A 25785-nucleotide genomic window follows, 5' to 3' on the forward strand; every position below is an offset into this window, starting at 1 on the left:
GATCCCCCAGCTCTGGTGTGGTCAGTGCACACCAGGACTTCCATATTTGCTGTTCCTTCTGCCTAGATGCTCTTTCCCCACATCTTTGCTGGACCAGCCTCTTCTCAGCACTGATGGCTTAACTCCTAGAGGCCCTCCCTGACCCCTACCCGTGGTGGCCCATCCCTGTAGGACTCAGCCTCTCTCTAAGCCATTACTGTTTTTTTCTTTAAAGTAGATAATACTATTTCTGTTTAGCATACTTCCCTTTTCTAGCCTCCACTGACTAGAACGTGAAGTCCCAGGAGCCAGGCTTCACCATGATGATCACAGCTGTAGCCCAGTACCCAGAACTGTGCCTGGCACCTGGTGAATGTTTAGTTGAACTTGTGGATAGTACTTGAAGTAGACAGGGAAAGGAAGGAGATGGCTTGGAAACAGAAGGGGGCGTGTAGGAGGGAGGTGGCCTTGCCCTACTATCGGCTTTCTTCTTCATATGCCTCTTAAGGGGCCGACCATGTGGAGGAACAAACACACCACCAGTCTCTGTCCCTTTAAGAGCCTTCACCAACAAGGAGGCTGAACCCCCGCCCTGTTGGGCTGGGGTCAGGCAGATGGACCACCCCACAGCAGAGGTGTTTCTGGGGCAGCAGAATCTGAACCTGCCACTGTTCTTTAGTTAAACCAAAGCACTTCTGGCACCATGAGAAAATCGATAGGAAATTCTCTGTCTGGGGTAGGCACCCAGGAGAAAGTGGGGTGGGCCCCTTTGACTTCAGTTCAGTTCAGTTCAGTCATTCCGTTCCGTTTAGTCACTCAGCTGCATCCAACTCTTTACAACCCCATGGACTGCAGCACACCAGGCTTCCCTTTGACTTGCTGAACTTTAAAAGTAAGTGGCAGGGACTTCCTTGGTGGTCTAGCGGTTAAGACTTCTCTTTCCAATGCAGAGGGAACCGGTTCGATCCCTGGTTGGGGAGCTAAGATCCCATATGTCTTATGGCCAAAAGACCCAAATGTGAAACAGAAGCAGTATTGTAACAAATTCAGTAAAGACTTTTAAAACTGGCCTACATAAAAAACAAAAAAAAGTAAAGTGGCACAGGTGAGAACAGGTTGAAGAAGCCAGTTTTCCTTCTATTTGGTCTGCCTACAAATCAGATATCCTAGCATTCAGTTCAGTTCAGTCGCTCAGTTGTGTCCCACTCTTTCAAACCCCCGTGGACCACGGCACGCCAGGCTTCCCAGTCCATCACCAACTCCTGGAGCTTGCTCAAACTCCATCAAGTCAGTGATGCCATCCAACCATCTCATACCCTGTCATCCTTGTCTAGTATCCAAGGACCCCTTAATTCTGCCCAGTGCTGGACCTAGTTGGTGGGTTCCTTAGAGGCAGAATGTGAATGGGGTTTTTGTGCAAATTATGAAAACTGGTCAGGAAGGAGGCAAGCAGGGCAGGTTAGGTGAACAAGCCAAGCAGAGTTGTTTTCAGCTCTAGTCTGAAAACAGCCTGATCTCTTGGGAATTCTGGAGTGTGAACAGCCCCACAGAGCTGTTCCACCAGGACAGGAGAGGGTGGGTCTTTGTAACCATGTATCACCCAGTCATCAGCTGCCAGCCACTCCCTGGGGAGTGTAAGGACCAGGTGGCTCCTCTCAGCCAAAGGCAGTTCTCTGGAGAAGGATGCTCTGTGGGGCAGCAGCAGCAGACATTCACAGCTCTGGGGAGTGGGTGACGGGGATCTGGATGGGCATCTGTATTATAGAGTCTCCTGTTATTCATTGTTGTTCAGTTGCTTCTTTGTGACCCCTTGGACTGCAGTATACCAGGCTTCCCTCTCCTTTGCTATCTCCCGGAGTTTGCTCAGACTCTTGTCCATTGAGTTGGTGATGCCATACAATCATCTCATCCTCTGTCACCCCCTTCTCCTCCTACCCTCAGTCTTTCCCAGCATCAGGGTCTTTTCCAATGAACTGGCTCTTCGTATCAGGTGGCCAAAGTATTGGAGCCTCAGCTTCAGCATCAGTCCTTCCAATGAATATTCAAGGTTGATTTCCTTGGGGATTGACTAGTTTGATCTCCTTGCTGTCCAAGGGACTCTCAAGCATCTTCTCTAACATCACAGATCAAAAGCATCAATTCTTTGGTGCTCAGCCTTCTTTATGGTCCAGCTCTCACATCCATACACAACTACGGGAAAAACCATAACTTTGACTAGACGGATCTTTGTTGGCAAAGTGATGTCTCTGCTTTTTAATATGCTGTCTAGGTTTGTCATAGCTTTTCTTCCAAGGAGCAAGCGTCTTTTAATTTCAGGGCTGCAGTCACTGTCTGCAGTGATTTTGGAGCCCAAGAAAATAAAATCTGCCACTGTTTCCATTTTTTCTCCATCTATTTGTCGTGAATTGATGGGACTGGATTTTTGTTTCTTGAATGCTGAGTTTTAAGCCAGCTTTTTCACTTTCCTCTTTCACTTTCCTCAAGAGGCTCTTTAGTTCCTCTTCACTTTCTGCCATAAGGGTGGTAACATCTGCATATCTGAGGTTGTTGATATTTCTCCCAGCAATCTTTGAGTCCAGCTTGTGCTTCATCTAGCCAGGCATTTTGCATGTACTCTCCCTGGTGGCTGAGATGGTAAAGAACCTGCCTGCAATGCAGGAGACCTGGGTTCAATCCCTGGGTCAGGAAGATCCCCTGGAAAAGGAAATGGCAGCCCACTCCAGTATTCTTGCCAGGAGAAATCCATGGACAGAGGAGGCTGGTGGGCTACAGTCCATGGGCTCACAAAGAGTCAGACATGACTGAGTGACTAACCCTTTCACTTTTCACTCTGCATAGAAATTAAATAAGCAGAGTGACAATATACAGCCTTGATGTACTCCTTTCCCAGTTTGGAACCAGTCCCTTGTTCCAAGTCCGGTTCTAACTGCTTGGTCACCTGCATACAGGTTTCTCAAGACGCAGGTCAGGTGGTCTGGTATTCCCATCTCTTTAAGAATTTTCCACAGTTTGTTGTGATCTACACAGTCATAGTCAATGAAACAGAAATAGATGTTTTTCTGGAATTCTCTTGCTTTTTCTGTGATCCGATGGATGTTGGCAATTTGATCTCTGGTTCCTCTGCCTTTCCCAAACCCAGCTTGTACTACATCTGGAAGTTCTCAGTTCACATACTCTTGAGTCTCCTATAGCCTCCTGCTGGCCCAGGATGAACCACACCCTTCTCCATAGGTGTCTTTGCCTCTGCACCTCCCCTGCCTCCAAGGTCCCCTTCTTGCTCCTCCGAAAATCCTCCTCAAACACCAACATCACACCTTTGATTCCTACAGTGCTTATTGACCTGAATCATGTCCTCCTTATCTCCTTCTCCAACATTCCTGTCCTACCTTATACGTGGGCTGAGTCTCCACCTGCCCTTGGAAGCAAGGACCACCCCCATTCCCCTTCCATGTCTTTAAAAGGTCCTTGCACAGACCTGGACATGTGTGAAGTGACTCAGAATGTACAGCAGAACCCAGAGGACCCTAACCTCAAGAGCCTGAACCCCAGGGTCTATCCAAGGTCTCCAGACTGTAGGCAGAGCTGGTATTTGAGCTCATGACACTACTTAGATCTCCCCTGTTGCCAAGTCCAGATGAGAATATGTACTTAAAAATTTATTTATTTATTTATTTATTTTAACATGAGAAAAACATTTGATATTGGGATATAGCCGATTAACAATGTTGTGATAGTTTCGGGTGAACAGTGAAGGGACTCAGCCATACACATTCACAGGTATCATCTCCCCTAAACTCCCCTCCCACGCAAGCTGCCACATAACACTGAGCAGAGTTCTGCGGCCAATACAATAGGTTTTTGTTGATTATCCATTTTAAATACAGCAATGTGTACATGCATGCGTGCTAAGTTGCTTCAGTCGTGTCCGAGTCTTTGCGACCCTATGGACTGTAGCCCACCAGGCTCCTTTGTCCATGGGATTCTCCAGGCAACAATACTGGAGTGGGTTGCCATGCCCTTCTCCAGGGGATCTTCTGGACCCAGGGATCGAAACTGTGTCTCTTACATCTCCTGCTTTGGTAGGCCAGTTCTTTACCAGAGCCACCTGGGAATTCCCCAAATTCTTAACTATCCATCCATCTCACAGCCCCATCCCACCCGCTCTGCACCATGCCCCCCACCCTCGCACCTCCTCCCGCAACCCCCAACCGTCCCAGGAACTGTGAGTTCGTTTTCTAAGTCTATGAATCTCTTTCTGTTTTGTGAGTAAGTTCATTTGTAAGAGAGTACGTATTTTCTAAGTCACACATTTGGTCTTCTGGCTGTTAGGATTCTTGGGATTGTAATCTTTGTTCCCTGGGTCAGAAAGTTCTAACTTTGAGTGTCATATTACTGAAGTTGACCTACTGCTCAGAAAACCCATCAACCAAAACTCCCCAGGGAATTTAGGATCTATGCATGTTGCAGAAGCTTCTGAGGCCCAGTGTGTGGGATTTCCAAAGGAAGTGAAAGCTGGCCTCAGCCCCAGCTGGGACACGCAGACCAGCTGGCCACAGCTCAGCCTCACCGCTACCTTTGCTCTGCAATCCTAGACAAGCTTATTTCCCCTGAGCCAGAGCTCACAAGCTTCCTAGCAAACAAAACTGGGTCACCTGTGAGCGCCACTGCTGTGGTGTATCCCCCGAGGGCCAGAGAGGCACTGGGAAGACTCTGAGACTTGGGCATGGACTTTTCAGTTAGAAATCAAAGACAATCTCTCCTCTCTTTCTCCCTCTCCCGTGAGCAGTTGCTCTAATATTCTGCTCTAGACCACCCAGGAATGCACAGAAGGACAGACAAAATACATTCCTAGGGCAATTCAGAGTGTCTGGAAGATCCCCTGGAGTAGGAAGTGGCAACCCACTCCAGTATTCTTGCCTGGGAAGTTCCATGGATAGAGGAGCCTGGCGGGCTACAGTCCTTGGGGTCACAAAGAGTCGGATACAACTGAGCAGCTGAGCACAGGGGCAACTCGGAGGCCAGTATCGCGTTGTTGCTGTTCAGCCTCAGTCATGTCCGACTCTTTGTAACCCCGCGGACTGCAGCACGCTAGGCTTCCTGTCTTTCACTCTCTCCCGGAGTTTGGTTAAAGTCCTGCTCATCGAGTTGATGATGCCATCCAACCGTCTCATCCTGTGTCGCCCCCTTCTCCTCCTGTCCTCAATGTTTCCCAGCATCAGGGTCTTTTCCAACGAGTCGGCTGTTTGTATCAAGTGGCCAAAGTATTGGAGCTTCAGCTTCAGCATCAGTCCTTCCAATAAATATTCAGTGTTGGTTTCCTTGAGGATTAACTGGTTTGATCTCCTTGCAGTCTCTCAAGAGCCTTCTCTAGCACCACACTTTGAAAGCATCAGTCCTTTGGCACTCAGCCTGCTTGATTTGTCCAGCTCTCACATCCGTACATGACTACTGGAAAAAGCACAGCTTTGTTGGCAAAATGATGTCTCTGCTTTTTAATGCCCTTCCTAGGTTTGTTATCATCTTTCTTCCAAGAAGCAAGCATCTTTCAATTCCACAGCTGCAGTGTCATATCTGTTCTCTAATGGTGCTAAGAAAGGATAATAACAATAATAACTCTGAATGAGAGCCGAGGGAGTGGCTGGGATGTGCCCCCAGGCCAATCAGGAGGAAGAAAACAGTGCAAAGAAGGATGCTATTCAGAGCCACAAACAACCTCTTTCTCCTGCTCAGTCTCCCCCTCCTCTTGGTCTCTGGAGTTCTCCTTCCACCCACGGGCACCAGCCTTGCTGCCCCGTGATTGTATAGTGGGGGCGGGGAATGGGAGAACTGGCCACCTGACTCTCCCTGGCCAGTTGGCTGCAAATTGTCATTCATGAAGCCTAAGGGGTTCCAGGCTCAGAATCGTATTTCCCTACCAGCACTTTAGGATCTTCCATTTGCTACCATTAAGGGGACCAGTGATTTTTCTCTCCAGCAAACTGTACATTTAGACTTGGCTTCCCTGGTGGCTCAGTGGCAAAGAATCTACCTGCCAGTGCAGGAGACTTGGGTTCGGTCCCTGGTGTGGGAAGATCCCACATGCTGTGTGGCCAATAAACCCGTGCCCTGTAACTACTGAGCCTGTGCTCCAGAGCTCCGGAGCCGCCACTAGCAAAGCCTGTACCCTCAGAGACAAGAAAAGCCACCGCAATGAGAAGCCTATACACCGCCCACTGCAGAGTAGCCCCTACTCGCTGCAACTAGAGAAAAGCCCTCGCGGCAACAAAGACCCAGCACAGCCAAAAGTAAATGAATAAATATTAGTAAATAAGATGATTTTTTTAAATGTACATTTAGATTCAGGGCTCTTCTTTCAGGAGGACTTATGAGGCGTCAATAGGAAAGTGAAAGTGAAAGTGAAGTCGCTCAGTCCTGTCCGACTCTTTGCGACCCCATGAACTGCAGCCCGCCAGGCTCCTCCATCCATGGGATTTTCCAGGCAAGAGTACTGGCGTGGGTTGCCATTTCCTTCTCTGGTCAATAGGAAGAGGACCCAGCAAAATATGGGGCTACCAGCTTCCCTACGGAAAGTGACTCCTAGGTCAAGACCTGTAGACTCTATTTGTATTTATCTGACCCGAACAGTTGGTTGGGATGAAAAAAGAGAAAGCAATTTTCAGCAAGTATGTACTCCTGGGCAAGAAAAAGGAAGGAAGCATTGATTCGCCCCACTTGGATGAATCACAATGGTGTTTATGCTGACTGAGAGAAGCCAGTCGCAAATGTTTGTATACTGTGAGATTCCGTTTATCTGACATTCTTGAGAACAGGGGGATGGGGAAGGAGGGTAGATCAGTGGCTGTCAAGGGTTATGAGTGGGGGTCAGGATACCGCAGAGCAGGAGAATGGTTTGGTTCTCTGTGGGGGAGGTTAAATAACAGAACAGTTATGTATCTGGTTATGGAGATAATTATAAGAATCTATATGTTTATCACTCAGTCATGTCCAACTCTTTGCAACCCCATGGACTGTATCCTACCCGGTTCCTCTATCCATGAAATTTTCCAGGCAAGAATACGGGAGTGGGCTGCCATTTCCTTCTCCAGGGATATGAATCTATACAGGTGCTAAAATTCAAAGAATCATACATAATATAAGTCAATTTTTATGTAGTGATTTTTTTTTTAAATAAAAAGTTAATGATGATAATGGCTGACATTTTCTCCCCACAGACCTGATTGTTTAAGTGCGAAACGTCCATTGTCTCATTGTTTTTCTTCTCAGTAAACAGGGGGCTTCTCAGTAAACCGTGTGGCTTCAGGTTATGCAACTTGCTTGAGGTCACATACTAAGCGGACCCTTGAACCATGTCTGTCTGACTCAAGATCTAACCACTGTGCGGTGGTGCCTCATTTGGGGGCAGGAGTGGGAAAGGATCACGCGATACCTGAGACCCTGGCTTGGAGAGCACGAGAGCAAGAATCAGGTTCTCTTCCAATGGAAGAAGCTGTCGGGCGGGGGGCAGGGGTGGTGGGGAGGGTTAGCCCTGGCTGGAGAAGGGACTGCAGAGTTGAATTTACATCCGTCTGCTTCAGATGGCTCTTCCAGGCCCAATCGTGTTTCTCTGGTTTTCCCCCAGGATCCACGGCTGGGGAGCTGAATGGAACTGCTGTCCCCTGGGAACCACAGCCACTGTGAAGGAAAAAAATGAGACTAGACCAGTTACAACCCTCTGCCCAGGGCCAGGGATGAAGAAGCAGGGATTGGGAGACAAGGGGGCAGTTTTGTTTTCTTCTCATTTACATGTTCCATAAACTGACTTCTTTTCCTATTTTGTTAAAAATGTTTCATTTGTTGGACAGCACAGATGAGCGGGGACAGCGGATACGTGCACAAGTGCATGCTCAGTCACGTCCACATGTTTACAACCCCGTGGACTGTTACCCACCAGGCTCCTCTGTCCATGGGAATTCCCAGGCAAGAATACTGGAAGTGGGTTGCCATTTCCTTCTCCAGGGAATCTCCCCAACCCAGGCATTGAACCTGTGTCTCCTGCATTGCAGGCAGATTTTTTTTTTACCACTGTGCCACGTGGGAAGCCCTGCCTGTAAATTTCTGAAGTTGTTTTATGGGAATCAGTGGTCCTCTGGAGCTCTGTAGGATGAGAGGGAATTAACACAGGCTGGCTATCGAGACTTCTAAGAAGAGGAAACACAGATGTGGGGGCCTCAGGCTGAAGAGGAACAGCACATATTTAGCAAATTGAAGAGTTCAGTGTATTTCAGGAGAGCCAAGCCTGGAAGCTGAGCCTGGGCGGGGAGGGGCTGGGCCATTCAGGACTCCTATGCGGACTGGAAGACTTTGAACTCTATCCTTATGGCAATGACAACAAGCAGGGTGGGGGTGAAGTTTAGAAAGATCATTCCAGGTGGCCGGGTATATCCAAGTGTGAGATGGGGGCCCCAGAGTTTGGCAGTGGCTGGAAGGACACATGGATAGGTTCAAAAGGTATTTAGGGAGTAGAATCAACAACAGGTCATGGAGATGGTTCAGATGTAGAGGCCAGGAAGGGAGGACTCACTAAGCTCTGAGCCAATAAAGATGCTTTTCCCTGGGATGCAAACACAGAAAAAAGAGGTGGGGTTGTGACCAAGAGTCTGCTTTTGGAAGCTTTCTAGTTCAGGTGCCCATGGGTCACCGGTGTGGAGCTGTCCCACTGGTGGTTGATTATCCATTCTAGGGCTCAGGAGGAGCTGAACTGGTGATGTGGGCTTGGAGGTCATCAGCATAAGTGGTTCTTGGGAGCGGATGGCCTGAGTGGGGAGAACTAGCAAATCTGCAGAGGGAAGAGGAAGAGCTAAGAAGAAGGATCAAGGCACAACCGCAGGAGCCCTGCATCAAAACACAGCCACACACATCACCCTCACTGCATTTGCCGTACAATATGCTACCTCTATTATTTTCTATTTGATACTTTAAGTTGTCTCATTTTCAACTTAGTGGGTTTATTTAAAAGGAAAATCTATACAGTTAGATGAAAAATCAGTATCATTACCATAAATAGATATTGGTGAGAAAAATAAATACAATGAAAACCAAACAATCAGACTTTATTTTGGGGGCTCCAAAATCACTCCAGGTGGTGATTGCAGCCGTGAAATTAAAAGACGCTTACTCCTTGGAAGAAAAGTTATGACCAACCTAGATAGCATATTCAAAAGCAGAGACATTACTTTGCCGACTAAGGTCCGCCTAGTCAAGGCTATGGTTTTTCCTGTGGTCATGTATGGATGTGAGAGTTGGACTGTGAAGAAGGCTGAGTGCTGAAGAATTGATGCTTTTGAACTGTGGTGTTGCAGAAGACTCTTGAGAGTCCCTTGGACTGCAAGGAGATCCAACCAGTCCATTCTAAAGGAGATCAGCCCTGGGATTTCTTTGGAAGGACTGATTGGCCGAGATGGCTGGATGGCATCACTGACTTGATGGACGTGAGTCTGAGGCTTTGGTGATGCTGCGATTCATGGTAGTGGACACGACAAGATGTTCTGAGAAGAAATCTTGAAGAGAGTCCTGTGCCTTTTGTTCTGGAAGGACGGCTGCCCTAGCCACTGGAGCCTGGAAGCTGAGCTCAGATCATCTATTTGTCTAAAGCATGGGTCCTCAAACCTATTCTGTAAATGAGCAGATCAGACTTTGATACAATATAAAAACCCCAGTTGCAATTGATTTCCGGTGTACAGTAACGTGATTCAGTTCCGCTCATACATGTTCGGTTGCCTAGTCGTCTCTGACTCATTGCAACCCCATGGCCTGGAGCACACCAGGCTCCTCTTATCTATTCTTTTTCAAGTTCTTTTCCCATTTGGGTTATTACAGAATATTGAGCAGAGTTCCCTGTGCTGTCCAGTAAGTAGATCCTTGTTGGTTATCTATTTCAAATATGGCAGCGTGTAAATGTCAGTCCCAAACTTCCAATCTGGGCCTCCTTCACCTTTGCCTGCTGAACCAGAAGACCGCTTTCTAAGCACTCAGCTTAGAGTGAGTGCATTTAGAGTGCCCTTAGAGTGAGTGAGTGCCCTCTAAGCATTTCTGACCACAAATAATCACTCCCTTCCCAGCCATGAATGGCCCTTCACCGTCTCTGTTTTTAGGCTTCTCCCATAGGATAATTCCTTATCCCCTGTGAGTTTTGGGTTTCCCAGGTGGCACTAGTGGTAAAGAACTCGCCTGCCAGTGCAGGAGATGTAAGTGATGCGGGTTTGATTCCCACGTGTGGAAGATCCCCTGGGGGAGGGCATGGCACCACACTCCAGTATTCTTGCCTGGAGATTCCCATGGACAGAGGAACCTGGCAGGCTACAGTCCATAGAGTCACAGAGTCAGACACGACTGAAGTGGCTTAGCACAAGCACCGTGAGTCTTGGGGGGGATTCGGCTACACTTCCTTTGCTGACAGTTTCTCAGGATCAGACACTCTCAGAACCCGTTGTTCAAGGATTCACTATTGGGATAGCCCTTTGGGCTGGGTCAGCGTTTCAGCACCAACACCTCCCTCTGGACCCCTCCGAGTTCCTCTTCCGATGTCACTCCTTCCCTCAGACCTCTCTGTGCCTCGACCTGAGGCTCACTGTCCCTCCTTTGCTCACTGAGGAGTAGCTACGTTAAGGTCACCTTTCACTCCCGATCTCCAAGGCTACCATCAAGTCCTTCCCTCCCTCCTGTCAGGAGCTGGAGTGCAATTACCCCTCTTCCAACTTGAGTGTGAGTAGTAGGTCTTCCATCTTAGGTGGAAGAGATGTTCTAGGTCTTCCAGGGCGTGGCCGTAAACAGCCTTGCAGGTTCTGATGGAGCCTGTCTTTTGGACAGTTGTTTAGAATGCAGCCAGCTGCCTTGAAAGAAGTCCAGCCAAGCTGTGAGGAAGTCCAAGCTAGTCACGTGGCGAGAACACGTGGAAAGAGAGACGCTTGACATCCTCCAGTTGTATTATTCATTTCTCCAAAATGGATCACCTTTTTCATGTAAAAAAAATGCCCCAGTTATTCATGAAGTAACTGTATGTTAGGGGATAAAAATCAGTATAATTTTAACAACATAACCATGTGTTCAACTTCACAGTGTCTCTAGTGGGTAGGTTTTGGCAGACATGCTGTGCTAAGTGTTATACCTGAATATTGTAAGGAGCTGGGTCACAGTGGAGTTCTAACACAAACTGGAGCGCGGCAGAGTCAAGACGCACTGTCCACGCAGTGGTGCAATACAATTTCAGTATGCCTCGTTAGCAAACACGTCAGCTATGTTCAGGTTTCTCCTTTTTATTCAGCTCTTCCTGTCTAGGAGAGACAATATGATGCGCCAGGGGCACCGCTTATTAAGGCGTTTGAGGAGCAGACATTAAGAATGTGCATGGCTGGTATTTGACTCCATAGAAGCACAAATGATTCCCAGGTAGTTGCTATTGTCTTTTCCCCTTGACACTCTATATAACTCATACTTGAGGAAATGACAGTTTAAAAACACTATGGTATTATCTTTTTTTTTTATTTTTTAAAACCTTTTATTGACATATAGTTGATTTACAATATTTCGTGAGTTTCAGGTGTACAGCAAAGTGGTTCAGTTATATGTGTATATGTATACAATCCACTCTTTAAGATTCTTCTCCTGTATAGGCCATTACAGAGTACTGAGTAGAATCCCCTGGGCCATACAGTAGGTCCTTATTAGTTATCTATTTTATATATAGTAATGTGTGTGTGTCAATCTTGAGCTTTCAGTCTATCCCTCCCCCCTTACCCCCTGGTAACCGTAAGCTTGTTTTCTACATCTGTAACTCTATTTCTGTTTTGTAGATGAGTTCATTTCTTTCTTTCTTTCTTTTTTTTTTGATTCCACAGTCAAGTGATATCATGCAATACTTCTCTTTCTCTGTCTGACGCTTCCCTCAGTATGACAATCTCTGAGTCCATCCATGTTGCTACAGATACTTTTCAATGTAGCTTTTTTAGTTTTTATTTTTTTAATGACGTATAATTGACCTACAATACTATGTTAGTTCCTTGAGCGCAATGTAGTGATTTGATATTTCTAATGATCACCGCAGTAAACCTAGTCACCGTCTGCCGCCGTGCAAAGATATTACATAATAATTGACCTCTTTCCCTGGACTGTATATTTCATGCCGATGACTCATTTGTTTTGCAACTGGAAGTTTGTGCCTCTGATCTCCCCTACCTATGTCTTTCCTTTCCTCACTCCCCTCCCTTCCTGCAAACATCTGTTTGTTCTCCGTATCTATGACGCTTTCTGTCTTGTTATGCTTGTTCATTTGTTTTGCTTTTAGGCTCCACGTATAAGTGAACTCATACCGTATTTTCTTTGTTTGACATTTTACTTAGCATGACACCCTCTAGATCCATCTATGCTATCACAAATGGCAAGATTGCATTCTTTTGTGGGGGGCATGCTACTCAACTTGTGGGATCTTAATTCCCTGACCAGGGATTGAACATCAGCCTTTGACAGTGAGAGTACAGAGGCCTAATTACTGGACCACCAGCGAATTCCCCCAAGAGTTCATTCTCTTTTATGAGTGAGTAATATTCCATTGTATATCTTATTAATCCATTCATCGATTGACGGGCACTTAGGTTGCTTCAGTCACTCTGTGTCTTTTGATTGGGACATTTAGTCCATTTACATTTAAACTAATTATTGATTGGTATTAAATATATCCTTATACTGCCATTTTGGTTAATCATTTTCCATTTGTCTTTGTAATTCTTTTTTCTCCTTTCTTTTTCTCTTGCTCGCTTCCCTTGTGATTTGATAACTCTCTGTAGTGTTATGTTTGGATTCTTTCTCTTTTGTGTGTATCTATTATAGTTATAGATTTTTGGCTTGTGATTACTATGAGGTTTATATATATGTGTGTGTGTGTGGTTACTATGAGGTTTATATGTTCATGATTATTTTCAGTTGATAATCTTAAGTTTTTGAACTTAACAACTTGAGTTTTGAATTCTAACAACTCTGTACTTTTACTTTCCCCAACCATTGGGTTTAATGTTTTGGACATAACATTATACACCTTTTGGTTTTGTGTGTCTCTTAACTATTTATTGTAGATATATTAACAGATGATATCTCTAGAGTGTCCCTTGGACAGCAAGGAGATTAAACCAGTCAATACTAAAGGAAATCAACCCTGAATATTTACTGGAATGACTGATGCTGAAGCTGAAGTTTCAATACTTTGGCCACCTGATGCAAAGAGCCAACTCACTGGAAAAGACCCTCATGCTGGGAAAGATTGTGGGAAGGAGGAGAAAGGGGCGACAGAGGGTGGGATGGTTGGAGGGCATCACCGACTCAATAGACATAAGTTTGAGAAAACTCCAGGAGACGGTGAAGGACAGGGAAGCCTGGTATGCTGCAGACCATGGGGTTGCAAAGTCTGACAAAACTTAGTAACTGAACAACAGCTAGCTATTTTAGCTGTCCTGGCCCAGAAACCAGACATTTAAGTAAAGACAACTTCAAATGGCTTCAAGCCACCCTGCAATCTTATGAGACCCCAAGTAAGAACTGCCCTGCTGAGCCCAGTCAACTCCCAGATGGTGAGAAATGTAACTTAACCCTTTAAGACACTACATTTGGGGGTGGTTTGTTACACAGCAATTGACAACTGGAACACCACCCAAATGTGATGTCTCATCAGGAAGTTTTCTGTCTCACTCAGGGATAAGGTTTAAACTCTCTCTTTCTCTCATCCAAACAAGATGACTTTTCCTCAGCTTTGCAGGTCAATCTCTGGTTTTCTCATCAGAGAACAATGTGAATTTTTTACCCAGCTCAAATTACACAAACCCAGGAGTTCTCAAACTGATTAACTGTGAAAAGTACTTTTGTTTGCCTAAGCCAGAGTCATTGCCCAAATCTTTCATCCTGTCCTCTTTTACTGTAAAGCCCGGGACAGCCAGATACGCATTTCCTGGCTTTGTTGGGGAGGGCTTTATAACCCTTATTTGGCTAATGATGTGAGGTCAGCTGTTGGGTTCTTGAAAACAATCTTTGCTTGTTGATAAGGGGGAAGCTGGGGGAAGAAACTGCCTGACATCATCACCTGCTTTCTGCTTCTGAACATGGTGTGAGGATGTGATGTGATGTGCGGGGCTGCTGCAATCATTTTGAAATGATGAGGGGAAACCTAGGAACTCAGAACCTTATCATCTTCTTTATGAGAAGAATAAACAACTCTTTCTTTAAAACATTGCTGGTCAGGGGACTTCCTGGTAGTCCAGTGGTTAAGAATCTACCTGCCAGTGCAGAAGACATGGGTTCGATTCCTGGTCCAGGAAGATTTCACAGGCCGTGGAGCAACTAAGCCTGTGTGCCACAACTCCTGAACCCATGTGCTGCAATTATTGAAGCCTTTGTGCCTAGAGTCCATGCTGTACAACAAAAGAAGGCACCCCAATGGGCCTGTGCCCTGCAACTAGAGAGTAGCCCCCAGTTTCTGTAACAAGAGAAAAGCCTGCACACAGCAACAAAGAGCCAGCATAGCCTAAATAAATAAATGAATAAAAATTTTAAATAAAACTATTGTTGGTCTTTTTTTTTTTTTTTTTTGCAACTGAATGCATTCCTTACTGTGACATTTAGACACAAGAAGATCTGAATTTTCCTTATAAAAGTGGGGAGTGTCTCCCTTTGGAGGCCTGCCTGTTGAGTTTTTGCCTCCTGGGGCTGGAGATTCAGTTGAAGGGAGGAGGAACATACCTCTACCTGGGGCGTGAGCTGGGAGTTGGGATGGGCTTAAGGGTTCTGGCAGGGAAGACTTGGGGAACACTTGGCTGATGTGAGCGCTCCCCACTGCAGAGGGCTTTCCCTAGCATCCCCCCTGGGTCTGGTCTTGATCACATGAGGAGTCAAAGCTACCACCCTGGACTCATGAACTAGGAGACTGGGAGGTCCCCCCAGTATTAACGGTGGGCGGGGGTGGAGATGACAACAGACAGCGAATCAAGTCAGGAGACTGGACTCTGGCCCCAGCTCTGCCACTAACTGCCTTTGCGTCTCTGTATCTCAGCCAGTTCCTTGAGGGCTGGTGTTCTGAGCCCTCATCTGTGATAGGACATTCTGTGCATTCCGTGTTCACAGGGAACCCGCTGTCCCCAGGCTCCTGGTCTCTGAGCCTCTTCTTGGAAGCACAAGTAATCCTGGGCCAAGAAGGGCCCACATCCAACAGTCAGCAAATGCCACTCCAGGTTCCTCCCATGGTGGGAAGGGAAACCTGAGCCCCTGCTGGGCTTCCAGAGGCCAGGTGCAGCGAAGTGGCGGGGTTTGGGGGGGGGGGGGTGGACAGGAGGCAAAGATGAATCAGAGGAAGAGCCTGCCTAGAGCAACACAGAGTAAGCGGAGGATGGTAATGTGAGGATCCAAGTTCTAAGGTCCCTGATCCCTGCCCTGCCAGCTCTCTCAGCTCACTTCCTGCTGCTGGGCCAGTGCGGGTGCTGGGGCGGGAGTGGTGGGCGGCCAGGCTACATGGCGGGGGAGGGGACAGAAAGCCGGAGTCCCAGCCTCTGGAAAGGTGGTGTTCAGGTTTCCTCACTGCTCCCTGGGAGGCTGAGCTGCTGGGAAGTGCCCACCACCCACCGGGCTTTCTCCTCGCCTCTCTCGGAATTTCTGCAGGGAACATTCTGCAGTCAGCCAGCAAAGAATCCACCCACAGTCCCCTGGAGCTGTAGACCCTCTCTCCTTCCTGCACGGGGAGACTCTTCTACCCAGTTAATACATTTAAGCGAACAGGAGTGTGATGGTGGCTCAGAATGCTGTTAGTGTTCCAGGCAATTTTTCCAAATCTTATCTCATCTAGTCCTTTTGATAAATCTAAGTACTCCATTGATTTCAGAGATGAGGAAGCAGGAGCAAAGAGACTGACTGACCTCCAAGGGGTCACACCAGCGGAGAAGCGACACAGCCACAATTTCCACTCTGGGTTGTTGATCTTTTCTTAATATCTTTTGCTTCTGTTAGGTCCATATCATTTCTGTCCTTTACTGACCGCATCTTTGCATGAAATGTTCCCTTGCTATCTCCAGTATTCTTGAAGAGAGCCCTAGTCTTTCCCATTCTATTGTTTTCCTCTATTTCTTTGCACTGATCACTGAGGAAAGCTTTCTTATCTCTCCTTGCTATTCTTTGGAACTCTGCATTCAAATGGGTATATCTCTCCTTTTCTTCTTTGCCTTTCACTTCTCTTCTTTTCTCAGCTATTTGTAAGGCCTCCTCAGACAACCATTTTGCCTTTTTACATTTCTTTTTCTTGGGGATGATCTTGATCACTACCTCTTGTACAACATCACGAACCTCCATCCACAGTTCTTCAGGCACTCTATCAGATCTAATCCCTTGAATCTATTTCTCACTTCCACTGTATAATCACAAGGGATTTGATTTACGTCGTACCTGAGTGGTCTAGTGGTTTTCCCTACTTTCTTCAATTTAAGTCTGAATATGGCAGTGAGTTCGTGATCTAACCCACAGTCAGCTCCCAGTCTTGTTTTTGCTGACTGTATAGAACTTCTCCATCTTTGACTGCAAAGAATATAATCAATCTGATTTCGGTGTTGACCATCTGGTGACGTCCATGTATAGAGGCTTCTCTTGTGTTGTTGGAACAGGGTGTTTGCTACGACCAGTGCGTTCTCTTGGCAGAACTCTGTTAGCCTTTGACCTGCTTCATTCTGTACTCCAAGGCCAAATTTGCCTGTTACTTCAGGTATCTCTTGACTTCCAACTTTTGTATTCCAGTCCCCTATAATGAAAAGGACATCTTTGTCGGGTATTAGTTCTAGAAAGTCTTGTAGGTCTTCATAGAACCATTCAACTTCAGCTTCTTCAGCATTACTGGTCGGGGCATAGACTTGGATTACTGTGATACTGAATGGTTTGCCTCAGAAATGAACAGAGATCATTCTGTTGTTTTTGAGACTGCATCCAAGTACTGCATTTTGAACTCTTTTGTTGACTATGACAGCTACTCCATTTCTTCTAAGGGAATCTTGCCCACAGTAGTAGATATAATGGTCATCTGAGTTAAGCTCACCCATTCTGGTCCATTTTAGTTCACTGATTCCTAAAATGTTGATGTTCACTCTTGCCATCTCCTGTTTGACCACTTTCAATTTGCCTTGATTCATGGACCTAACATTCCAGGTTCCTATGCAATACTGTTCTTTATAGCATCGGACTTTACTTCCATCACCAGTCACATCCACAACTGGGTGTTGCTTTTGCTTTGGCTCCATCTCTTCATTCTACTATACAAAAAAGATCTTCATGACCCAGATAACCATGATGGCATGATCACTCGCCTAGAGCCAGACCTCCTGGAAAGTGAAGTCAAGTGGGCCTTAGGAAGCATCATTATGAACAAAGCTAGTGGAGGTGATGGAATTCCAGTTGAACTATTTCAAATCCTGAAAGATGATGCTGTGAAAGTGCTGCACTAAATATGCCAGGAAATTTGGAAAACTCTGCAGTGGCCACAGGACTGGAAAAGGTCAGTTTTCATTCCAATCCCAAAGAAAGGCAATGCCAAAGAGTGTTCAAGCTACTGCACAATTGCACTCATCTCACATGCTAGAAAAATAATGCTCAAAATTCTCCAGGCCATGCTTCAACAGTACATAAACCGTGAACTTCTAGATGTTCAAGCTGGATTTAAAATAGGCAGAGGAACCAGAGATCGAATTGCCCACATCCGTTGGATCATCGAAAAAGCATGTGCGTTCCATGACGTCTACTTCTGCTTTATTGACTATGCCAAAGCCTTTGACTGTGTGGATCACAACAAACTATGGAAAATTCTTCAGGAGATGGGAAAACCAGACCACCTGACCTGCCTCCTGAGAAGTCTGTACGCCGGTCAAGAAGCAACAGTTAGAACTGAACATGGAAAAACAGACTGGTTCTGAATTGGGAAAGGAATACGTGAAGGCTGTATATTGTCACCCTGCTTATTTAACTTATATGCAGAGTACATCATGATAAATGACAGGCTAGGTGAAGCACAAACTGGAATCAAGATTGCTGGGAGAAATATAATAACCTCAGATATGCAGATGACACCACCCTTATGGCAGAAACTGAAGAACTGAAGAGCCTCTTGATGAAAGTGAAAGAGGAGAGTGGAAAATGTTGGCTTAAAACTCAATATTCAGAACACTAAGATCATGGCATTTGGTCCCATCACTTCATGGCAAATAGATGGGGAAATAATGGAAACAGTGGCAGACTTTTGGAGGGGGCAGGCCCCAAAGTCACTGCAGATGGTGACTGCAGCCATGAAATGGAAAGACACTTGCTCCTTGGAGGAAAAGCTATGACCAACCTAGACAGCATATTAAAGAGCAGAGACGTTACATTGCCAACAAAAATCTGTCTAGTCAAAGCTTTGGTTTTTCCAGTAGCCATGTATGGATGTGAGAGTTGGACTATAAAGAAAGCTGAGCGCTAAAGAATTGATGCTTTTGAACTGCGGTGTTGGAGAAGACTCTTGAGAGTCCCTTGGACTGTGAGGAGATGCAACCAGTCCATCCTAAAGGAAATCAGTCCTAAATGTTCATTGGAAGGACTGATGCAAAGCTGAAACTCCCATACTTTGGCCACCTGATGTGAGGAACTAACTCATTTGAAAAGATTCTAATGCTGGGAAAGACTGAAGGTGGAAAGAGAAGGGGACGACAGAGGATGAGACGGTTGGATGGAATCACTGACTCGATGGTCATGAGTTTGAGTAAGCTCCGGGAGTTGGTGATGGACAGGGAAGCCTAGTGTGCTGCAGTCCATGGAGTCACATAGAGTCAGACACAAGTGAACTGAACTGAACTTGTTGACCTTAACGCCCACTTCTCCAGGCTGACCATCCATCACCTGGAGAGTAAAACCCATACCAGCAGCTGGACACAAAGGGCCCTATGGGTGTGGTCTCCACGGACTTTCATTTCTAGAAGCGAAGATGTGGGGGAGAGCCACACAGAGGCCTTCAAATGAACCTGCAATGTTTTAACACTTTATTACTTAAAAAAATAAGAAGCAAACGTGGTACAGTGTTGACATCGGGCAAAGCTGGGTGATGGGTACACAGGTCTCCCACCTATAGTGTGTGTGTGTGATTTCGTTCCTTGGTAAATGAGCTGGTTTTTGAACTTGAGAGGAGGGCTGGGCCCCAAGGAGATAATTAGGATTTTAACAGCTTACTATAAGTGGAACATTTCATTTCTCTAAGTATTGAGAAGTGCATGTTAATAGTTATCCCAACCAACAGTTAATCTGTCAAAGAGTTCTATCAGACGGAGACATTCAGACAGATGTTCTAATAAATCAGCACTATAATCAGCAGAGACTTGCAAAGCCTTTTCTGGAGGAAGTCAGTCCGTGCACAGTGCAGTATCCAGACAGGTCAGTTATTTAGATTCACAAGTCATTTTGTTGTCAGAGTATTACATTATTATCTATGCTTTCCTGTAAGCTTGAAATATTTCATAATTAAAATAAGATTGCCATGTAGATCCTTCTGTGGGACATTGTGGTCCCCCCAAAGAAGTTCCAGTCATTTCCCCAGGACCTGTGAATATGTGACCTTACAAGGCAAAAGGGACCTTGTGGATATGATGGAGCTAAGGATTTGGGAATCTAGGGATTATCTCAGTGGGCCTGCTGGAATCAAGGCTTCCCCGGTGGCCCAGTGGTAAAGAATCCACCTGGTTTGGGAAGATACCCTAGAGTAGGAAATGGCAACCCACTCCAGTATTTTTGTCTGGGAAATCCCATGGACAGAGGAGCCAGACAGGCTACAGTCCATGAGTCCACAAAGAGTCAGACACGATGAGCAACTGAACACTCCTGCTGGAATCGCAGGTCATTCACTATGAGAGAGCCAGGTGCCTCAGTCAGAGGGGATATGAAGATGGAATCCGTAGCCGGAATTGTGTGGTTATGAGTTGATGAACATGCACAGCCTTTGCTCTGTCATTCAGTCGTGTCCAGCTCTGCGACCCCATGGAGTAGTCCACCAGGCTCCTCTGTCCATGGGATTTTCCAGGCAAGAATACTGGAGCGGGTTGCCATTTCCTCCTCCAAGTGGGCAGCCTTTAGAAACTGGCAAAGTCAGGGAACCATTTCTCTCCAAGTCTCCGGAAGGATGGTTTCTGGCCCCTGCAAGTCTCACTGGAGACTTCTGACCTCCATAACTGTGAATGATCTTGTGTTTTTTTGAAGCCACCAAACATGTGGCAATTTGTTGCAGCAGCAGTAGGAAATGAATCTGGACATGGTCAGCAACTACGCCAGTTGGTGGTGATACAGTTTCTCAAAGCAGGAACAAGAGGTCCGGAAAGGGCAGCGCCCCACCCCCCTCCCCGTCCCACTCAGGATGGCACAGCTGGCCTCCCCGGGTTCCTGAATCCCCAGTCCTGGGTTTCCCTAGACTCCACTCAGCACTATCTAACTTCAGCAGGAAAGCAGGGAGGCCAAAGGCTTATGGAGCCAAGAGCCCTGACCTGCGTGGTCAGCATTAACACTCCCAGGGCCTCAAATACTCGGTTCCTCCTGGGCCCCCCAGGGCTGAGATACTAGGTACTCCTGGTCTGGGAATGAACTGCCTAGGCCTTCCCTTCTGGGTCTTGCACATGAAAAGATGGATTTTCCAGTTGATGGACACCCAAGTGCTTCTGATCGCTCCCCCTGATCCCTGAACTTCTTTGTTCCTCTGTTGCCCTGGGCAGAGAACTGTGTCTTCTGACCTCCATGCCCATTCAACAACTTTTGCCGATTGCTTAGTCTGCAGCAATGCCAACTTCTGGGCAGGGAGGGGGAACGGGGTGAGGTCTTTTCAGAGACCCCTACTCCAATCACCTTAAGAGTTTATGGTCTAGGAGGGGAAACTATGACATGTACTGGATAGCTACAGACCAAGGTGGCCTGTGACTATAGCGGGAGGGAGGGATCTGAGATTCCACGTTTGTTTATCCAGATACTCGTTAAGGCTCCCAAATCATTTCCCTTCTGCCCATCTGGACTCTAAATGCTGAAAATGTGATCCTTTGCTGTGAAGGTGCAAAATATCTTCCTAGAGAGACAAAAACAGAAGCAGATGAAAAAATTTCCTAGCAATAGCTGAAGCTCCAATACTTTGGCCCCTGATGTGAAGAGCTGACTCATTGGAAAAGACCCTGATGCCGGGAAAGATTGAGGGCAAGAGGAGAAGAGGGTGACAGAGGATGAGATGGTTGGATGGCATCACTGACTCAATGGACAAGAGTTTGCACAAACTCCAAGAGATAGTGAAGGACAGGGAAGCCTGGTGTGCCGCAGTCCATGGGGTCTCAAAGAGTCAAATACAACTTAGCAACTGAAAAACAACAATCAGTAAGGCTGTGAGTGCCCTGGTATTGCTGGAACAGCTGTGGCGTCTCAGACAAGAGAGAGCAGGGAGGGACCTTCAGGGACTCAAGTCAGATTCCAGAAGACGCTCAGGATTGTGCTGGGAAAGCCCTGGAGGCAGTCTCAGCTGTGGGGGTTGCCATAGGAGAGTGTTGCGAAAAGGACAGAATGAGCTAAGCTAAGAAATGCTGATAGCAAAAGGTGTTCACAGTTGGAAAGGGGTCAGGAGTACCTGGTGTTAACTCTTGTGTTGGGAAATAATCTGTGTATGCTAGATTAACCCACGCATGCCTTTACTGGTATATCAATGCCCCTGAAGGAACTTCACTGGTGAGTCTGTTGGGGCAATGCAGGACTTCAAGTATTCCAGAACATGTGGTCAGAGCAGGTGTCCTGAACAAAAAGGGTAAGGAGGACATGCTTGATAAGGTGGGAGTCATAATTCAATGTGCTCAGAGACATCGTCAGGTGGAGGACTAACTAGGGGTCAGCCAGGAGGGGTTGAAGTGACAGGGTTAACCGGAAGAGCTGAGTAAAGGAGATTGTTCCCTGGAAATGAAAGTGACAACCATAAGGATTCATGACCAGTCACCTTCTCTGCAGAAGAGAAATTGATCAGAACCACAGCAAGGAGCAGCCCGATCTATCTTATTGATTACATTCGAATCTGACCAAAAGACGATTTGGAGCCACTATCGCAGTCAGGGGGACTGCCCTCCTCCCTCGGTTCTCTGGACTGTCTGTAAGAAGGTAGAATAAGGGGGCTGCCGTTGGCAAGGCTGAGCTTGCCCGGAGAATGGGGGGTTCAGGAGTCAGTATGGAGGAGGGAGGTGGGGACAGGCCAGGAAAAAGTGACTGCCCAGAACCAGCTCCAATGTGGGTTTAGGACAAAAGAGTAGAGAAGAAAGAAGGGCGAAAGGACAGGTAGATAAGATGCCATTCTCAACGTGAGACAGAAAGAGGTAGAGAGAAGAGATGAAGGCTGGAGGCAAGAGTGAAGGGTGGAGGAAAGCCTGGCGACGATGAACAGAGCCAAGAGTGGGTAAAAACAGGATGACAATGCAGAAAGCCAAGCATCTGAGAACAATGGGGCCTGGGGGAGGAGAACAAAGCCCAGGACAGAGCCAGCACAGGCCTGGAGGCATTCAGACTGCAGCCCACGGATTTGGTTACACAGAGGGGCCTGAGATTCTGCCAAACAGAGATAAGCACCCTGCTGTGTGGCTGGGCTGGAACTGCAGCTCCGCAGTTAGCTGAATGTTTGCTTAACAAAACCTTTTGCTGTGCAGAAAGCCCTCACGAGTCAGGTGGGCTTTCTTATCAAGACATTCAGGGTCTTTCACTCACACCACATCACTGTGATGACTACAAACCCAGGAGGTTCTGAATGCTAGAATGTCAAATGGCAGCATTTGTTACAATGATGCTCGAACTAAAAGTCAGACTTGGGGTTGCCAGGGGGAAGGGGAGTCGGGGAAGGAGGACTGAGAGTTTGGGGTTAGCAGATGCAAACTAATATATATATATATATATATATAGGACGGATAAACAACAGGATCTTACTGTATAGCACAGGGAACTATAGTCTGGTATCTGATAATAAACCATAATGGAAAAGAATGTGAAAAAGAATATATATATCACACACATATTCATATATGTATGTACTAATATAAGTGAATCACTCTATGCCAGAAATTAACACAACATTATAAATCAACTATACTTCGATAAAAATTTTTATTTTATTTTATTTATTTTTGACTGCGTCTGGGTTTTCGTTGCTTCGGGGGGGCTTTCTCTAGTCGCAGTGAGTGGACTTCTTGTTGCAATGGCTTCTCTTGTTGGGGAGCTTAGGAGCGTGAGGGCTTCGGGAGGTACAATGCATGAGTTTAGCTGCTCGGCAGCATGTGGAATCATCTCGGGCTAGGTATTGGACCCATGTACTCTGCATTGGCAGGCAGATTCTTAACCACTGGACCACCAGAGAAGTCCAAAAAATATTTTTAATGAAAAAAATAAAGGCAGAGCCTTGTCCTGTTACCTGTATTTTATAGTTTTGAGAGTTTCACCCAATCTGGAGAGGAGGGTATGATATCATACAAGGGACATGTGACACAGTGGTTGGAATAAAGGCTCTATGCTTAGTGGCCTGGGTTCATATCCTTGCTTTGCTACACGCTGAGAACTGTGGCCTTAATTTTATGATCTGTAAAATGGGTACATTGATAACACCTACCTCATAGGGTTGTTGTGAATAATAAATGAATATCTACATGTTAAGTGCTTAGAACAGTGCCTGGCACATGGAAAGTACTCTCTACATCTCAGTGATTTTGACTGCTTAGCGATCACAAGTGTAGAAGGAAATGGCAACCCACTCCACTATTCTTGCCTGGACAACTCCATGGACGGAGGAGCCTGGTAGGCTACAGTCCATGGTGTCGCTAAGAGTTGGACACAACTGAGGGCCTTCACTTTCACTTTTCACTTTCAAGCACTGGAGAAGGAAATGACAACCCACTCCAGTGTTCTTGCCTGGAGAATCCTAGGGACAGAGGAGCCTGGTGGGCTGCCATCTATGGGATCGCACAGAGTCGGACACGACTGAAGCGACTTAGCAGCAGCAGCAGCAGCGTTCATAAGAAAAAAATATGAGGACAGAAAGTAGAAGAAGGTCCTAGGTTAAGGGAGGAGAGGTTAGTTTGGAGTGGGCGTGTGTGGATTACGCGGTGTAGGGGTCAGAGAGATGGGAAGGGGCTTCCAATTGAAACTAGGGGTTTGAGTGTGGCCCTTCATGAGGGTTTGCTGCCGTTTCTGATCAAGCTAGGTCCAAGAGAGGGAACTGAGGGCCTCATCTGTCCATCAAGTGGGTAATAATAATAATTCTAGGTCCCCAAATGAGAGACTTCATGGTATATCCATATGTACCTATAGTTAGTTAGTTAGTTAAGTAGCTCAGTCATCCGACTCTTTGCAACCCATGGATTGTAGCCTACCAGGTTCCTCCCTCCATGGGATTCTCCAGGCAAGAATACTGGAGAGGGTTGCCATTTCCTTCTCCAGGGGATCTTCCCAACCCAGGCTTCATTGCACCCTAGCCCTAGAGATCTGTAATACGGTACAGCCACCTGACACTTGAAGAAACAAAATCAGATTTGGAATTTGCCACCTGCCAGCATTTTGACCTTTGCCCCCACTTTCCTCCCCTCCCTCAGTGAGCTGTTATAAAGATCCAGCGAGTAGAGTAGGCAAAAACAAACACAACTGGATCCCCGATAAACATCACTTACAGAGCTAGTGTGCGGAAGAACTGCAGCCCTACCTGTGGAATCCAAACTCTGCTGGTAACAGAACTGTAAATAGTGTCTTTATGGACTAGAGGTGAAGGACTTCTTTAAAAATGCCAAAAGCACAATCGTAAGGCTCAAGATTAACGTGATCCCTCCAACTACAGGAAAACAAAGGACACAATGGTCAAAGATAATGACCAGGAGGAGAATGGGTACATGTGTGTGTATGGCTGAGTCCCTTCGCTCTTCACCTGAAACTGTCACAACATTGTAAATCTGCTGTGCCCCAATACAAAATAAAAAGTTAAAAAAGAAGATAATCACCAGATAACAGATTGGGCAAAGATACTGCAATACCTCAAGCTCAAAATGACTAGTATCTGAACAGTACAGGACCTCCTGCATATCAACAAGACAGAGAGAAGAAACTAGTGGGAAAATGGGCCAAGAAGAGGAACAGGCCATTTTCAGAATAAGAAACTGAAAGGGCAAATATATGGAGAGATGTTCACTGGTTAGAAGGTAACTGAAAATTAAACCAATGAGATACTACTTGCTACCTGTTTAGCAAAAATTAAAAAGCTGAGGAATGCCAAGCGGGTTAGGATGTGTGGCTATAAGCTTCCTACATTACTGGAGGTCATGGGTAGGTGCTGCAGCCTTCCTCAGCCAGACCACCTCTATCTATACTACATAATCAATAATCCACTCCTGGGAATTTACATATAGGTATACCCTGAAGTCTCTCATGCAGGGACCTAAGGACACCTACATGAGGATGTTCATCATAGCAGAGAGTTGATGGCGGGGACAGGGCTGTGGATGGGGTGATGGCAGGGGCAGGCCTCAATCCAAGGCTCTTCCGTGTGGCAGTGGACAGGTGAAACTCGGTGGCTGCACTCTCTAAGTCCTCTCCAGCAGCGAGAAGCAACACAGACCGCTCATACTAACATAGGCTGGGAGAAAAAGTGCGCCTACCCTAATTTACACAAGCAGATTTGACATCAGCATAAATTTAAAAACATGCCTAGAAAACAACCTGAAATTCCAAAAGCACAAACAAGGACATACACAAAACACGTCGGGA

General features: G+C 46.3%; 1 long non-coding RNA gene across 2 annotated transcripts in view; it reads left to right on the forward strand.

Moving 5' to 3' along the window:
• The window catches only part of LOC114110147 (uncharacterized), a 31792-nt gene extending 24003 nt beyond the window's left edge, over window positions 1-7789 (forward strand). For both annotated transcript variants that reach the window (XR_003586497.3, XR_006057497.2), the window contains exons 2-3: window positions 7243-7444; window positions 7598-7789. This is a non-coding gene — a long non-coding RNA (uncharacterized LOC114110147). The remainder of the gene's footprint in view (window positions 1-7242; window positions 7445-7597) is intronic.
• The last annotated feature ends 17996 nt before the right edge of the window (window positions 7790-25785 follow it).

The sequence above is a fragment of the Ovis aries genome, chromosome 21 (assembly GCF_016772045.2).
Source record: "Ovis aries strain OAR_USU_Benz2616 breed Rambouillet chromosome 21, ARS-UI_Ramb_v3.0, whole genome shotgun sequence".
Lineage (NCBI taxonomy): Eukaryota > Metazoa > Chordata > Mammalia > Artiodactyla > Bovidae > Ovis > Ovis aries.